The following is a 15,954-nucleotide window of genomic DNA, read 5'->3' on the forward strand; positions in this document are numbered from 1 at the left end:
GCTGGGAAAGAGACCATGTCCGCTTCATCCTTTTCCTGTGCTCTCTTCATGGCATTCAAAGCCCTTCTCTAGTCTGAGGCCTGAGGAGTCTCTGACCCACATTGCATTGCCACCATTCTGGACCAACTTTGAGTTCCCTCAAGAGTGCTATGCACTTTCCTTCTTCTGGGCTTTTCCAGATGCTCTTCTCTCAGGCTAAGATGCCTCTGAATCCCTCCTCCCCTGTTAGACTCAAACTCATCATTTGAGACACTGCTCAGAGAGTCCTCACCCTCTGAAGAATTTCTGATGCTCAAGCCCACAGCATTTTATTCACACTACTACTGTCCTACCATCTCTCAGTCTAATTTGTATGACAGGCATCTATGCATTTTTCTCCCTCCATCAGGTTGCAAGTAGTTGGCAACTTATTTATTTCTTGGATGCTTAACACAGCACGTGGCATATTATTGGTGCTCAACCAGTAGACTGAAGCATCTTTTCATTGATTTGACCCCAAACAGGCTCTACCTCGAGCTCATGAAATAATGCTCACTCCTTGGTACAGCCAGAGAGGAGCTGGGCAGAGGAGGGAAGCTTAACGGGCATATAGCTCTGACTACCTGCTCCCGCTCCTCGAAGGTTAGTGTCAGCATTGGCTTCTGAATAAAGCTCCTGGGGTCCCAGCTCTCGGGAGGCTCCCAAGCCAGTAAGGCAAGTTCCCAGTTTCCAGGATCTTACCTATTGTTTGAGGGAGGACAGGAGCTAATTCTTATTCAGCACCTACTGCATACCAGGCCCTGAATCTGGTGTGTTTCACTTAATTTCACAACAGTTCTGTCAGGTGAGCCCTGCAGATGAAGAGACTCAGAGAAATCAAGGTCTTTCCCCAAGAAGACACAGAGCCAGTAGCAGAGAGCAGGGAACGGAGCTTCCCCATGCATCCCCACCCTACACGAATTTGAGCTGGTGACCAGGAACTCAACCTCACAGCCACTAAAAGCTTCAAAAGCGAATGTCTCTGCCATCGTCACACCAGCAAAAATGGAATCCCCCTGCAGCCCTCGCCATACTTCTGAATCAAAATCTTCATGACTGCTTCTGACTGGTGGAGAGTAGGCCACGTGCCCCTGTCTAGCTGCAAGGGAGACTGGGAGTTTGAGTTCTTGACTTCTACTTGGGGAGGCAAGACCGTAACGAGGGAATTTCTTCCAGAAAGAAAGGCTATTCATACATAAGATGATGGGCAGCTACAAACGTGACAGATGTACTCTACACTGACTCACCGACTCAAAGTCTCACCAAAGAAATTCATTTTAGAGACCTGAACACATTCTTCTTTCAAATCTTGCTCCTTTCTTAAAATGTGGTTTGAAGAATTTTTATTATATAAGTTTTTGAGGTATAGTCTGGTGGCTCAGAGGTTAAAGCATCTGCCTGCAACGTGGGAGACCCAGGTTCAATCCCTGGGTTGGGAAGATCCCCTGGAGAAGGAAATGGTAAACCACTCCAGTATTCTTGCCTGGAGAATCCCACGGACGGAGAAGCCTGGTAGGCTACAGTCCACGGGGTCACAAGGAGTCGGACATGACTGAGCGACTTCACTTTCTTTCTTTCTTTTCTTGCATGCAATAAAACCCACCTATTTTAGTATACAGTTCTAGGGATTTTTGCAAATGCATACAGTTGTGTAACCACCACCAGAAGCAAGGTACAGTATACAACAATTTCATCACACCCTTAAATCCTCTCATACGTCTTTGTAGTCAACCCCTTCCTCCACCTGCAGCCCTTGGCAACTACAAATCTGGTTTCTGTCAAACTGTCTGGTTTTCTAGAGCAAAGACTTTGAAGAGCAAAGGACAAAAATAGAGCTGAAGAGATTCTATGTGTAAATATCAAAGGACAGATGTTAGAGTCTCCCCTCCTTGGCCTCTGTCCCAGGGAGAGACAAAGATGATTGCAAATTGATTAAAATGGTCAAAAATATAATTTTCTTTCAAATGTTGAGTTTAGGGGTTAATTCAGAAAGAAGGATGAGGCAACTGTTGTGGTCCTAGCTCACTGCATGAATTCCCACTTAGAGTGACAGGCAAAAGGCAGCTCTGATCAATACAGTGCTGTCTGCATTTCCTTCTAACTGCACCCCTCTTTGTCGCATGAAGGATGGGCCCACAGTCAGTCAGGGTCTCCACTTCTTCGTCACCCTCCAGGTCCCAGCATCCAGAATCCCCCAGGCTCAAAGCTGGCCAGAGGCCAGTTGTGTATGGGGATGGTGGTATAGACAGAGCTTACATGGCAGGCCGGGCAGTAGGAAGGCAAAGGGACTGAGCTGCAGGCCTTGGGCTGGAGGCTGATAGGAAGCTCTCCAAGAAATCTGAGAATTCTAAATGTAAACATGGCCTTTTAGGTCATTATAAAATATATTTTGCATGAGGGAAACATATTTTCAAAATGGGATAGAGCCTATTTTGTTAATACTTGCCAGTTTATTGGCATAAATATCTGGTATGCGGTATGCACGTTTCTACTGTACCCTTGGCTGGCCCCTGCAAATGTTGGAAGCTGGCCTTAATAAAACTCTTAAAAAAAATTGAAGTATAGCTTCTCAGGTGGTGCTTGTGGTAAAGAACCTGCTTGCCGATTCAGGAGTCATAAGAGATACCAGTTCGATCTCTGGGTCAGGAAGATGATCTGGAGGAGGGCATGGTAATCCAATGCAGTATTCTTGCTTGGAGAATTTCACAGACAGAGGAGCCTGAAGGGCTACAGTCCATAGGGTCACAAAGAGTTGGACACGACTGAAGCTACTAAGCATGATTTATAATGTGTTAATGTCTGCTGTACAACAAAGTGATTCAGTTGTACATTTATACATATTCTTTTTTCAATGTTCTTTTCCATTATGGTTTATCATAGAATAAATGATATGACTATGGCTGTCTTAGTAGAACCTTGTTGCTTACTTAATAAATGTCTTGAACCTCCTCAGAGATAGTTACCAGAGCTTCCTGTAGGCCAGGCTCCCTGGTCAAGTCCTGTGCTCCTCTCCGGAGGTGGTGAGAAGGGAAGGCAAGAGGGAAACATGTACTGAATGGCCAGCTCTGTGTCTGGACCTGACTTGCGTCCTTTCCCTCACATGACCTCATTTGGGTCTCTCATCTCCACTGCCGAGTGGGTACCTCATTGCCAATTTCTAGGTGAGGAAGCGCAGGCTGAGTGACATTTAAGTGCCTTAAGTGTCCAAGCTGGGGTTCCAACCCAGATCTGTGTCACCCCAAACCAGCAGCCTCCCAGGTTGCTGTTAGAGGGTTCCAACTTGCCTCTGCTCTCCTCCCCACCAGAATTCGCAATGGGCAAAGAGCCAGTCGCTGAAACAGGTTGCAATGAAGCCTATGCACTGCTTTGGGGGTGGAGTAAACCTTAAGTTTCCAGAATCTTCTCTGGTGGACCTGATTTTCATTCCAAAGCAGAAAAGGTCAAAGCACAGGTGGCTAGAGCAGGGAGCGTGCAAACACTTAGGTAAAGAAGGTACACGTGAATTTGCTGTGGAAGCAAGAGAAAGAAAGACAGAGAGGGGAAGGGTTTCAGGACAAAGAATTTTGGCTTTTGAGTCAGTTCTGATTTCAAATTCAGGTCCTGGTACTGACTAATTGACTTTGACCGAGTTGCTTAACTACCCAGAACCTCAGTTTCAGTATCTGTGAAAATAGATCAATACTAGATGAGTTTTTCTACAAGCCTCTATGAGGCTGAAATGAAGCAGAATCCGTAGAGCACAGGGTCAGGGTGGGGGAGCTGGGGGTGAGGATGACAGGTTCTCACAACTCATCCCCTACCCCCGTCCCCTAGCCTCCCTCCTGTTGACTGAATCACATGAGCCCATTTTGGCATTTCGCAGACTTCTACAGTTGAGAAATCTAAAAATAAATTTGAATTATGGTGGGTTTAGTGCCTGAGGAGCCCTGCAGGCACTTCTGTGTAAATAGCAGAAGTGAAAAAAAAAACCCACCCATTTCATTTCTAGTATTTGAAACCTGAGTTAAAGAACCCCTATCGTGTGGGCAACTCATAGTGGAGAGGTGGGTGGCGAGGGGGAAGGTCTGGTGTTTTTCTCTTGTTGTTTTGTTTTTGTTCTGTGATGATGTGGGGGACTCTCCAGGGATATGTGTCACAGAGCAGGGAGGGGATGGGGGAGTGAAGAAGGCAGGGCAGGTGGGAAATTTAATTCTGTCCCTGACGTAATAGAGCAGAGCTGGGGGAAGGGGGTGTGTCGGTCAATGCGTAGAAAAGGGGACCCCACTCTCAAAGGTCCCGAGGCTGTCATGCCCTTCCAACCCCATGCTCCGAATCACCGTTGGGCAAGTTCCTGAATCCATTTTCAGTGAGCTTCTGAAGAAAGGCCATCTCTGGGGACTTGCCTTGTTCCTGAAATGCTAGTACGTCAGAGACTTCGTTTAAAGGGTGTGTGTGTGTGTGTGTGTGTGTGTGTGTATGTGTGTGTGTGTGTATGTGTGTGTGTTGTGTGTGTGTTTGTGAAACAGACTCATAAAAAGGGAAAGTAAGAAGCTGGCTAACTTGACCATGGTCCACATTGATGGGAGTCACAACTTATTCTTTTTAAAAATAATTCTATTTATTTATTTTTGGCTCTGCTGGGTCTGGGTTGCTGTGTGAGCTTTTCTCCGGTTGCAGTGAGTAGAGGCTACTCAGCTTCTCATTGCAGCGGCCTTTCTTGTGGAGCACAGACTTTAGGCACGTTGGCTTCAGTAGTTGCGGTTCCCGGCTTCTAGAGCACAGGCTCAGTAGTTGTGGCAGGCAGGCAGCTTTGTTGCTCTGCAGCATGTGAGATCTTCCAGGCCCAGGGACTGGACCTGCGTCTCCTGCATTGGCAGGCAGATTCTTTACCACTGAGCCACCAGGGAAGCCATCTTATTCTTATTCTTATTGTTTTTAACAACACTCTTTTCCACCCTTCAAATCTAATTCTTCACTGTTCCTCCAATCCATGTTTTATAGGCTCCATGAGATGAAGTGAATTCCCCCACAAGTCCTAAGTGGGAGAGCCAGGGCTTGAACTGGCCACCTCCTTCTCTGTACAATGCTGGCGCTGTGTGCAAGTTGGGCTTAGGTCCTGAGGCTTGGGGAATCCAAGTCTCCCAAAATTTGCCCTATGACCTTGATTTTTGCAACTCTTTTTTAAAATTTCAATGTTCATTTTAAAAATTTTATTTATTTTTAATTAATTTTTTTGGCCGCGCTCTGTGGCTTGCAGGACAAGGATTGAACCCTGGCCCCAGCAGTGAAGGTGCTGAGTCCTAACCACTGGACCATCAGGGAATTCCCTGGAACTTAAAAAAAATGGACATACTGACACTGTATGCCAATGTCTTCTAGAAAAGGAGTGAATAAGCCAAATAAAACCATACCATACTATGTTTGGTTGGATGGCATCACCAACTTGATGGACATGAGTTTGAGCAAGCCCTGGGAATTGGTGATGGATAGGGAAGCCTGGTGTACTGCAGTCCATGGGGTCACAAATAGTCTGGCATGGCTGAGTGACTGAACTGAACTGATACTATATTTGGTATTTGCATCCATATAGTAGTCTCTGAGTGGGCTTCCCTCATAACTCAGTTGGTAAATAATCTGCCTGCAATGCAGGAGACCCTGGTTCAATTCCTGAGTTGGGATGATCCTCTGGAGAAGGGATAGGCTACCCACTCCAGTATTCTTGGGCTTTCCTTGTGGCTTAGCTGGTAAAGAATCTGCCTGCAATGTGGGAGACCTGGGTTTGATCCCTGAGTTGGGAAAATCCCCTGGAGAAGGCAAAGGCTACCCACTCCAGTATCCTGGCCTGGAGAATTCCATGGACTGTATAGTCCATGGGGTTGCAAAGAGTCAAACACAGCTGAGTAACCTTCACTTTCACTTTCAGAAGTCTCTGAAGGTGACTTTGGAGAAAGAAACCAAGCTGTCCCCTGATCCCACCACAAATAAGGGCGTTAAGTGGCAACAGTGGCATAGATCTAAAGGTGGGCTTCTTGATTGCAAAGTGAAAGTGAAACTGTTAGTCTCTCAGTCATGTTAGACTCTTTATGACCCCATGGACGAAGCTCCTCTGTCCATGGGATTCTCCAGGCAAGAATACTGGAGTGGGTTGCCATTCACTTCTCCAGGGGATCTTTCTGACCCAGAGATTGAACCCGGGTCTCCCCCACTGCAGGCAGATTCCTGACTGCAGGGGGTTGATAAATGCAGGAGCCTCTGGAAGATAGAAGTGACATCTTCTGGTCCCCTGAGCATCTAGTACCTTTCAATATTGGCCCAAACCATCACCTCCTGATGCTCGCCAGTGCCTACATTCATCTTCTGAATCCAGCTCATATGCACCTCCCCATCCCCTAGACTTCCTGGCATTGCCGTGAAGCATCATGGGCTTTTCTTTCCTGCTCAGTACTGTGACTTTTGTACCTCTATTTAGCACCTATCTAGTTCTCCCTGACTTGCAGCCAAGTCCTTGAGTTCCCCCCTGCCCTGAGCTCTCAGAGGGTGGGATCAGATCTGGTCATCTTTTAAATTTTTTAAGTTCATTTATTCATAGTTAGTTGCACTGAGTCTTCATTGCTGCTTGGGCTTTCTCTAGTCGTGGTGAGCAGGGGCTACTCTCTAGTCGCAGTGTGCAGGCTTCTTATTGCAGTGGCTTCTCTTGTTGCAGAGCATGGGTGCTAGGGCCCTCGGGCTCCGTAGTTGCAGCCCTTGGGCTCTGGAGCACGTGGTCTTCAGTAATTGTGGTGCTCCAGCTTAGTTGTTCCACAGCACGTGGAATCTTCCTGGATCATTGATCAAACCCTGTCCCCTGCATTGGCAGGTAGACTCTTAACCACTGGATCACCAGGAAAGTTGGTTCTGTTCATCTTTACTATCCATATCTAGGATAGCACCTTGTACAGAGCTGATGCTTATTAAGGTATGCTGGACTTTTCAACAATGAGTTGCTGCCTGATGGTGGTGTATTTTTTTAAAACCTCATTAAATTTGACAAGCAAAATTGATAATACTTATCAAATGCACTTTGTATAATGCCAGCATGCACTCTTCTGGAAGGAGTATAAACTGGTTCTACTTTTCTGGAGAGTAACTTGAATTACTTAGAATTTTTTGTGCCTTTTGGGCAAATTATTTTCATTTTATTTTCTCTCTTCTTTTTTCCCCTCCCCTCCCATCTCTCTTCTTTCCTGTTCTCACAAGGGGTTAGTGAATGGCTTTTCATCAAGTATTGCTACTATTATATTCATGGCAACGTTTTGAAAAATACTAGCAAAAATGTGGCCAATATTAATATGGGTTTGAATAAACTATAGTTTACATTTGTGATAAAATAACATGTAACCTTGCAGTTAATGATATATGAATATTTGTTGACCACATAAACCAAATTTATGCAGATGATGACTGTAGCCATGAAATTAAAAGACGCTTGCTCCTTGGAAGAAAAGCTATGACCAACCTAGACAGCATATTAAAAATAGACATTACTTTGCCAACAAAGGTCTATCTAGTCAAGGCTATGGTTTTCCAGTAGTCATGTATGCATATAAGAGTTGGACTATAAAGCTGAGTTCCGAAGAATTGATGCTTTTGAACTGTGGTGTTGGAGAAGACTTTTGAGAGTCCTTTGGACTACAAGATCAAACCAGTCAACTTAAAGGAAATCAGTCCTGAATACTCATTGGAAGGACTGATGCTGAAGCTTTAATTCCAATACTTTGGCCACCTGATGTGAAGAACTGACTCATTTGAAAAGACCCTGATGCTGGGAAAGATTGAAGGCAGAAGAAAAAGGTGACAAGAGAGGATGAGATGGTTGGATGGCATTACCGACTCGATGGGCATGGGTTTGAGCAAGATTTGGGAGTTGATGAAGGACAAGGAGGCCTGGCATGCTGCAGCCCATGGGGTCACAAAGAGTCAGACACGACTGAGCAACTGAACTAACTAAACAAAGTTATAAAGGCTAATTACAAAATAGGATTCATGGTATAATTCCAATTTTGAAGGAAACAGAAGGATATATTCATGGAAAAATATCTGGGAGGATTTACACTTAAATGTTTTAACCCTTTATTTATTTGGGTGGTGGGATTTCAGGGCATTTTAATTTTCTTTTTATTTCTCTGAATTTTCTCAGTTTTCTACCATGAATTTATATTATGTTTAGAAAATGGAAAAATACCTTACATAGTCTTGAGTGGATTCTCTAAGTAAACTCCTCGGTCCTCAAATTCTACAGATAATGACAATTTTTACCTCTTCCCTACCATTTTGGTACCTTTTACTTATTTTTCTTGTCTGATTGCTGTGGCTAGGACTTCCAATACTATGATGAATAGAAGCAATGAAAGTGGGCCTCTTTGTCTGATTCCAGATTTTAAGGGGAAGGCTTTCAGCTTTTCACCATTGAGTATTGTATTGGCTGTGGGTTTGTTATTATGTTGAAATACAGTCCCTCTATACCCACCTGAAATGTTTTTAAGTGATTTTATTCATTTATTTATTCTTTCTACTTCTTTCCCCTCCCCTCCCATCCCTCTTTTTTCCTCTCCTCTCAAGGGGTTATTGAATGGCTTTTCATCAAGTATTGCTGCTATTCCTGGCAATGTTTTTAAAAAACACTAGCAGGCTGTGCTGGGTCTTCGTTGCCATGCGGGCTTTTCTCTAGTTGCAGCCTACTAGCTCGCTGTATGCACACATTTCTCATTGCATGGGTGGGCTTCAGAGTGTATGAGCTTCAGTAGTTGCGGCTTTCAGACTCTAGAGTTCAGGCTTAATAGCTGTGACACATGAACTTAATTGCTGTGCAGCATTTGGGATCAGCCCAGACCAGAGATCAAACCCATGTCTCCCACACTGGCAGGTGACTTTTTACATTAATTAATTAATTAATTTTTAAGTCTTTATTGGATTTGTTACAATATTTCCTGTGTTTCATGTTTTAATTTTTTGGCCCCAAGGCACGTGGGATCTTCCTGACCAGCGATTGAACCTTCATCCCTTGCATTGGAAGGTGAAGTTTTAATCATTGGACCGTCAGGGAGGTCCCCTCTATGCCCACTTTTATAAGCATTTTTTAATCATGAATGGATGTTGAGTTTCACCAAATGCTTTTTCCTCCATCTATTGAGATGATTACATGGTTTTGTCTTTTCTTTCATTGATGTGGTGTATCACATTGATTTGTGGTCCTCAAATTCTGAAAACACCAGTAATCACATCAAAATGTAGGAAGTCAGGGTTAGAAGAGCTGTTGGGAGTTTTTGGGGCCAGAGGCTCTCAAACTTGGCTGCACACTGGAGTCACCCACTAAGCTTCCCAAACTCTGCAGCTCAGTCCATCCCCTGTGTGGGTAAATCAGAATCACTGGGGTGGATGCGGGCGTCCGAGGGTTATGTCTCCCCAGGTGATTCTGCTGTGCAGCCAGCTGTGAGAACCACTGCTGATGAGCTGCTCTCACACAGCAGTCACTAGCCACATGTAGTTATTTAAATTTCATTGAAATTAAGTAAAATTTAAAATTGAGTTCCTTAGTCACACTACCCATATTTTAAGCACTCACTAGCCACATATGATGAATGGCTACATCTCAATGCCATTCTAGATTACTCAAATTTCAGCAGAAGAGACTGTGGAGGTTCCTGGCTGGGGTGTGTGTATGCACGCTCGGTCACTCAATCATGTCCGACTCTTTGTGACTCCACGGACGGTAGCCCCCCAGGCTCTCCTGTCCACGGGATATTTAGGCAAGAATACTAGAGTGGGTTGCCATTTCCTCCCCCAAGGGATCTTCCCGACCCAGAGACCAAACCCAAGTCTCCCGCGTCTCCTGCATTGGTGGCGGACTCTTTATTACTGAGCTACCAGGGAAGCCTCTCCTGGCAGGTGGGCACCTTCCTTATAGCAACCCTGATATTTGTGAAAGAAGAGGTCCCTAGCCCTGCCTTCTCCAGATCTGCCTAGGCTGTAGGTAACGGTGTGCCTAGAAAGTTCTTTCTGCTTTCTCAGGTCTCCTCCATCCTCTTCCTTGAGCACAGGGAGGTTTTCTGCTCCATGATTGTTCTCAAGGACTCCACAGGCCCAGGCCCTCCGGACCAGGCCAGCAGGTGAGCAGTTTACATGGAATCAGCGGGGAGCAGAGCAAGGCCGAGTGTTTTCCGCAGCTGCTGAGGAAGGTGAGTGAGCCGGAGCAGAATAACAAAAAGCCACTTCAAAAACAGACCAGAAAAGTCAGAGAGCAGAGGTTTGAGACACACACACCTCCCTCAAAACCCTGACAGGAGAGCGAAAACAAGTCAAAAAGGGGAGCCTCTAGGCCTAGTTTCGAGACTGTCGCGGTTGCTGACTTGAGAACGGGGCCTTTCCCAGCCAGTTCTGAGAGGAGCCAGGAGCTGAGGCTGTGGGGGCTCAGAAACCTCACCTGAGTTCTGAGAACTGTATGGCCTGGTGGTGGGACAGTCCCTGAGCGCTCTGCGTCTCTGGGAAGACTGGGTGTGTGGGAATGGCAGACTCAGGCTGGCTGGGTGAGAGTTTGGGAGCTGTTTTAACCTAGAGACTAGCTGTCATTTAGAAGCCAGGCTCCTGGCCTGGGCTCTGGGACCAATCTCCTGGGAGATGGGTGGGGGGAGATGGACACAGTCCATCAGGGAATTCCCATGCACAGGCCACCCATGTCTAGGAAATTCCTCTTTGAGAACTCAACCGTGAAGATGCTGAGCCGGAAAGGGAAGCCTGGTGCTTCCTTCCCGTCCCCAATTCTCCAGGGCAGTAAAGTACAGCACAGAGAGCCCTGGGAACGGAGGACTTGGCCCAACCCCCAAGCACTGTCACTCACTTGCTATGTGATTTTGGGCAGGTCAGTTTACTTCTGGACTGCAGTTTCTTGACCAGTAAATTGTAGGGTTTGTTTAGACCGATGGTTCTCAAGCTGGGCTACTTGGTGGTATAATCTGGTGAGCTACAAAAATAAACGAGATTCTGCTTGTTCTGGGAGACAGCCTAGACATCAGGATTTAAAAAAAATCCTTCAGTGATTCTAATGTGTAGGCAAGATTGGTAACCACTGGTCTATCCAGATTCACAAGTGCATCATGCTTGGGAGTCAAAATTGAGATTCAAATTCCATGGGACTGGCGTAGGGCCTGAAAAACTGCCTTTCTCCCAAGCTCCCAGGTGATCCTCAGGGATCACATCTTAAGTCATAGCAAGTCTATCTTTAACATCCAGGAAACTGAATTTCAGGCTCCAGCAACTCCGTGTGTTTCTGTTTGTTGTGTTGGTAGCTGACAGTATTTGCATATTTCTACCTATAGGCATCTTCTTCTACATTCTTTCTTTTTCCTCCCTCTCACATAAGAACCATTTATGATTCAAATCTCACCATTTGAATTCTGACTATTCTCTCTGGATATGAATCAACAGGGATCGTCTCTTTAAGGGCAGAAAATGAAAGGTAAAGCCCAACTGTGGTGTGAGCTCAAGGTGGACCATTTTTATTGGAAGAACGGGGAAAGACTCCATGTAGCAGATAATAGCAGTTAACAAGTGTTGAGCCTCCACCTCTGCTGGGCACTCTTCAAGCTTTACACAGTTGTCTCATTTAATCCTCACACCAGCAACATGGTAAGTACTGATCAAGTCCCCCAGTTTACACATGAGGAAGCTGAAGCTTAAAGAGAATCAGAGACGTTTCCAAACAAGAAGCAGATGTGGGACTTGGACTCACATCTCTGTGTTGACTACTAGTCCACAAAGGTCATGGGCAATATTTGAGTACATCACCAACCAGACCGAACTCAACCTAAGCAGATGCAACCAGACTCAACCAGGTTCAGTCAGACCCAATCAGACTCAACCAGACCCAGTTTCTTGGCATCAGTTAGTTGTTGGTGAGGAGATGGGGGGTTGGAGTTTGCATGAGTTTAGTCTACTTAAGCAACCCCTATACTCACCTTCCCCAAACACCACTGCTCTCCCATCAGAAAAGGTAATAGTTTTCTACCCTGGGCCCAGGCTTCAAGGCCTTTATCTGGCACCTGGGTTCATAGCCATATTTTTTTCTACTTGATTGCCTGTCTCAATATAAATCTCTGCCATGTGCATCTTTTTCTACTTATATCATTTTCTTTTGTCCATGGGAGCAGGCAGTGTGTCCAGCTTTGTGACTGTTTTATCTTTTTTCTTGTTTGTAGGCTTGTCCCTCATGAGGAGCCTAGAATATTACCCCTCTCTCCCAAAGGATGCTGCATAGAAGACCATCTGAAGCTACCACGATTGCTGCGAATTCTCAACATCTCAGATTCCACTGGGTTCTCCACCAAAATGGTAGTCAACAGCCCAACCCAACAGTTTTTCCAACTGGACTCAAGCCTTCTTGTCTCATTTCCTGATATCAGGGTTGTGGGGCTGGAGTGGGGGTAGGGAGTGAGAAAGCAAGCATGGAGGCTTCCTTGTGCCCCCACTAAGTCTTGAGTTCCTGAAGACAGGGGCTTTGTCTTCTCCTTTTTATGTCCCCAGAAGAGAATATGGTGCCGGAGAGACAGATGCACAGTGATGTCTATCAGATGAGCGAATGAAGGTGGCTCAGGGGCATTTCTGACGCACTAAACAAATGGCCACACTGATGGATTGTCCTGCTTGGCCCTCAGGCAGGAGTCACTTGGCACAGGTTTCAGCTTCTGACGTCCCCGGAACCCTGTGGGCACAGTTACTGGGAAATCTTTCATTTTTACCACATCTTCTAAGCTTCTAAAGCAGCTCAGGAAGGGGGAGGTTTTCTTAGAGAGCCTAACCCCTTGATATTCTGGGTGGGTTGTTGAAAATCGACCTGGAGAGCAATCAGAAGAGACCCACTGCTCTTTAGGGGGCCCTGGGATTGTAGAATGATCGGGGCCCAGGGAAGGGGGAGACCCCTCTCTTTTTTATCTTCCAGAGAAGGGTTCATCTTACTGTAGTGGGTATTTCTTAAAGTTGGGATGAAAAAGATGAAGGGTTCAGTTCACACAGAAGAATTTTCCTCTGCAGACAGTTTTTCTCTTGTCATTAAAAACCAGAAAAGGAAGAAAATACAAAGGAAAGAAATCTTATACGTACCAAGATGCTAACTGTGCTCAAGAATCTAGAGGAACTTAGAGAAAGACAAATATCATATGATACCCCTCATACGTGGGTATCAAATGTGGGTGCTCATATGTGGCTATCACTCATGTGTGACATCACTTGTAATTGGCATCTAAAAAAACGATGTAAACTAACTCATTTGCAAAACAGAAATGGACTCACAGATTTTGAAAACAAACTTATGTGGGGGAGGGGAAGGATAAATTCAGAGTTTGGAATTAACGTGCTACTCGATAAAAATAGCTTACCAACAAGGACCTGCTGTGTAATACAGAGAACTCTACTCAATATTCTATAATAACCCGTATGGGAAAAGAGTCTGAAAAAGAATGAATACATGCATACGCATAACTGAATTACTTTTCTGTACACCTGAAACTAACACAATATTGTAACTCAACTATACGCCAATAAAATTTACAAAAAGAATTGAAACAGGCTGTGTTGGTCAACTGGTCCCAGGGTATTGTTTCTATTTACTCAACTTCTGTTCTTAAGAAAATACTGCCCATCCAATTCCTTAGGAATTCCTCTTATCTTTTGAATCTAACAAGAAACAAGCCAAGAGAAACCTATCCCCACTGTTAAGGTGTCTGTTCCAGTGGGATAAGGTCCAGCACTAGGGGCAGAAAGAATTTAGGAGAGGCCCCCATGAGTTTAGCGCCGGAGGCAGGTGGGTGCTGTTCTAGGTATCACATATTGTTGTAGACTCAAACGTCTTCCTCTGGCTTCCCTAGGAAATGGTTAATCCATTTACACCGTCTCTTCTGAAAGCATCCTTCATCCCAGCAGGATGTAAATGGCAATTGCTGCTATTTATATCTCCATCTTCAAGAAATAGCTGCCTTGCTTACATTTTATTGCCCGAGTTAGTGTTTTTCATTGTGTGGAACCATGAGGTGGGCCTAGGAGAATGGATTAATTAATCTTGTGTTTAACAAGCATCTTTCTTGAGTGTCTATTGGCTCCTGTGACTTTTATCTGTATGTTGCCGACTTTTAAACTTTTTTTTTGCTTTGACCGCTGTCTTTAACATTAAATTCCTATTTTTAACAAAAAAGAAGAGGAAGAGAGAGAGGTAGAGAGAGAGGGGGAGAAGAAATAGGATGTAAATCATAGAGGGTAGCCTATAGAAATCATTCTGTAATACATATTCAGTGATTCTGTTTCCAGGTACAGAAGTTGAGGCCACGAGATACCTAAAGTCTCATAGAAAACCAGTGGCAGAATTCAGACCAGGGCTTTCCCCAAAGGTCCTGGATAGACCCTTGAAGTCACGGCATCATAACTGATTCACATCCTCTTGGGCCCTATTGTTCTACGCAGGAGACTGGTCTTCTCATGGGCAGGGATCTTCCACTTCATCCTCTGTACGTCCCTGCACCTCCCAGCCTGGTGCTGGTAGAGCCTGGTGATTCCAGAGGGATATGAGGAGTTAAACTGGGTGGTTAAATTTGACTTGTGAGACTCAGTGGTAAACAGCATGAAGCGAGGCAGGCGGGCCCCACCCCATCCTCTCTACTCAGCTATGTCTGAAAAGACTTGGCTCGAACCTTGTCTTATTTAAGAAGACTGTCTAGACCAACTCCGTCTCTGAATTTTGGAGCAATTCCTGTCTGAATCTCTCATTTAGGACCCTCTTTATCTGGTGGCTCTCACTGGTGAAGAATCTGCCTGCAACGCAGATGAGGGCAGGAGACAAGGATTGGATCCCTGAGTCGGGAAGATCCCTTGGAGAAAGGAAATGGCAACTCACCCCAGTATTGCCTGGAAAATCCCAACCCATGGTGTCTCAAAAGAGTCGGACATGACAGGGCGACTGAACAATAACAAAATGTACTGATTTATGTGAGGAGGAGGCGGCATTGGTTCTAAGTGTGGGTTGTGGCTATCAAGCCTGTGTTTAAGCTCCACTCCATCCTTTTTAGCCCTGTGATCTCAGGTGACTTCTCTGAGCCTCCGTTTACCTGTAAGAAAGCTCTAGTGACAGTTCCTCCCTCTCAGGCTCCTTGTAAGGATTAATTGGGACAAGCCACGAAAAGCATTCAGTGCCATACCAGGCCCTCAGCACATTTTAGCTATTATTGTAAATGTTCACAATGGAATGTTTTGTTTCTCTGCCTTCGTTGAGCATGGTTACCTTACCTGTGAACTGGAGGAAACAATGGGCGATAGTGGTGGATTGTTATGACAACCAAATGAGAGGCTACATATGAAAATGCTTTGTAAACTCTTCAGGTTTGGGTGTGAAGTGTGACCGCCCCCAAGATCACACAGCTGGTAAGAGGTGGCACCCTCCTGGAAAAACCACACCCACCTCCAACACATACACACATACACACAACACCACCACCAGAAGACCTCTAGGTGGTCTGACCCCCAATGCCATTCCTGTTCCTTGGTTATTTCAATGGCCATTCATTGAGAACTCCCAGGCCTTCTGAACCAGCAGGGGTGGGATAGAAAAAGGTGATTAGCACGTGGACTTCATCCTCAGGAAGCTTACAATGCAGCAGGGGGTAGTGTGAGCAAATGTATTCTAAACAAGGCCAAGTGACACAGAGCAGTAGCAACAGAAAGACAGAGGGAGGGGAAGTTTGAGGGTGAGAGGTGGTTTCATGGCAGGCTTGGCCTTGGGGAAAGTCTTTGGTGGATGAGTGGTGTATTCTTTGCTCTGGTTGCCAAAACAAACTGGGTCGAATACACAATGGGTATTTATTTTCTCACAGTCTAGAGGCTAGAAGTCCTAGAATCAAGGATTTGGCAAGACTGGTTTCTTCTGAGACCTCCTTCTGGGGC

General features: G+C 45.3%; 1 long non-coding RNA gene across 1 annotated transcript; it reads left to right on the forward strand.

Moving 5' to 3' along the window:
* The first annotated feature begins 10,044 nt into the window (after positions 1–10,044).
* Positions 10,045–13,581, forward strand: LOC138415191 (uncharacterized). The gene is made up of 4 exons (XR_011247154.1): positions 10,045–10,211; positions 11,458–11,658; positions 12,228–12,360; positions 12,553–13,581. It is a non-coding gene; the product is annotated as an uncharacterized lncRNA (long non-coding RNA).
* The last annotated feature ends 2,373 nt before the right edge of the window (positions 13,582–15,954 follow it).

Source organism: Ovis canadensis, chromosome 11 (assembly GCF_042477335.2).
Source record: "Ovis canadensis isolate MfBH-ARS-UI-01 breed Bighorn chromosome 11, ARS-UI_OviCan_v2, whole genome shotgun sequence".
NCBI lineage: Eukaryota > Metazoa > Chordata > Mammalia > Artiodactyla > Bovidae > Ovis > Ovis canadensis.